Here is a 1,875-nt window from a genome sequence, read left to right on the forward strand (position 1 = left end):
CCCTTCATGGGTTTTTTTTTTTTTTTTTTTAATCCCAATCCTTAAGAATTTAAGCCACATTTAATCTCATTTTGTCATCTCTAGTTTCCCCAGTTTCAGAGCATTTAAAAAACTGTCAACAGTATTTCTTGTTCAGAGTAACTAGTAAGATATAAATCCACAGCTATTTTATTATCATTCTACCCTCATTTTTTTTTAAACATTACATGTGTGTGTGTGTGTGTGTGTGTAGAGAGATATATTTATATTGTGAGCCTTTATGATAATATTTACACTGTAAAAAATAAAAGCAATTAGAATGCTTCTTTATTTGGTTAATGTTTCACATCCTTCATCAGTTAATCTGTTCCACATCTGCCAAACATGTCAATGATCAGTTTTTGGTTTTGAATGAAGATGATTTTATTTTTGGCCATAGTGAATCCACAAAGGCAGGGCAAGAAAGGTTCTTTATTATTCCTACATACATTGAATCCTCTTCTGGCTAACGGAGAGAGAGCTCCTCCTAAAGCCTTTATGCTTTATTTAAATTCTGTTTGGATCTTGCCAGGATCGCCAGATTAGCTCTGAATGTTAATCCATTGTCTTAGATTTAAATTATCAATGGATTGAGCTGGATTACAGTGAATGAAGTATAGTTAGTTTGTTGTAAAAGAAAACCAAACCAAAATAGTTGTTATATCTAAAAGAATCTTCTTCATTATGTGTCTCGTATTCCAGGTCTGTTTGAGAAGTAATTAGGCTACGTTAGTAATATATCTCTATTTTCTGCTTATTTCTTTCTAATTAATGTAATATTCACACAATATGAAAAAAAAAAAATCCTTTTTGATTACTTTAAATATTAAAATGGTAAAAGACAGCTTCCTAGTTCAATGAGTTATTGTTGCTGCTGTTGTTAGTCTGTGATTATTCCTGGTGAGAAATATTTCATTTCCTAAAATTGTGTCGACAAAGTTTTTGTAATTGAGATTTTTATAAAACCTACAACTTGCTATTAAACAGAGATTAATTAATAGGATCAGTTATCACATTAGTGAATTATTATTATTATTAAGGCGGCAAACTGACTGAATCATTAGCACATGAAACAATATGCTCGGTACCATTGTTCTTCCAGCTCTTAACACTTTGTTCTCAATTCAAAAATCGCCGAGGTCAGCTTTGCCGTTTGTCTTTTCAGAGTTGATAAAATAAAGTACCAGTCTCGTACTGGGGTTGGTCTCATCAACTTCCCACCCACCTAAAATTGTTGGTCTTGTGTCAAAATTTGAAATTATTACTATTAAGGCAGTGAGCTGGCAGAATCATTAGCACGCTGAACAAAATGCTTAGCAGCATTTCATCTGTTAGGTTCTGAGTTCAAATTCCGCCGACATTAACTTAGCCTTTCATCCTTTTGGGGGTCAATAAAATAAGCCCCCAGTTGAGCACTGGGATCAATATAATCTACTAAACCCCGCTCCCCCAAAATTTCAGGCTTTGTGCCTATAATATAAAGGATTATTATTATCATTATTATTATCAAGACTGATCAGATGTGATCTAAGTGAAGAGTTTGTTTTTATGTTTGTAGTTATTGTTTGTTGTTATTGCCAATGTTGTTTATATTGTTATAACAAATAGTATAAATTTTATATATATATCATATAATTATATGTATATAATATTTGCTTCAATTTGCTTCTCTTTGTGATATTTAAAATTGCAAAAAACATTTTTATGAATGATTTTGTTAAAAAAAAAAATTTGAGATTCTCATTAAACAAGAAACATTTTCTTTTTATGTAAAAGAGAAAGAAAAGGTATTTTTCCCCCTCCCTGCAGAAAATCTAGAGAAATTCCCAAATTTATTCTCCCTTTTTTTTTTTTTTC

At 31.0% G+C, this 1,875-nt stretch overlaps 1 protein-coding gene across 1 annotated transcript in view; it reads left to right on the plus strand.

Annotated features, from left to right (window-relative positions):
• Positions 1–1,875, plus strand: part of LOC106873555 (heme transporter hrg1-A) — a 38,674-nt gene that overhangs the window by 25,584 nt on the left and 11,215 nt on the right. The window lies entirely within an intron of this gene.

Source organism: Octopus bimaculoides, chromosome 6 (assembly GCF_001194135.2).
Source record: "Octopus bimaculoides isolate UCB-OBI-ISO-001 chromosome 6, ASM119413v2, whole genome shotgun sequence".
Classification (NCBI taxonomy): domain Eukaryota; kingdom Metazoa; phylum Mollusca; class Cephalopoda; order Octopoda; family Octopodidae; genus Octopus; species Octopus bimaculoides.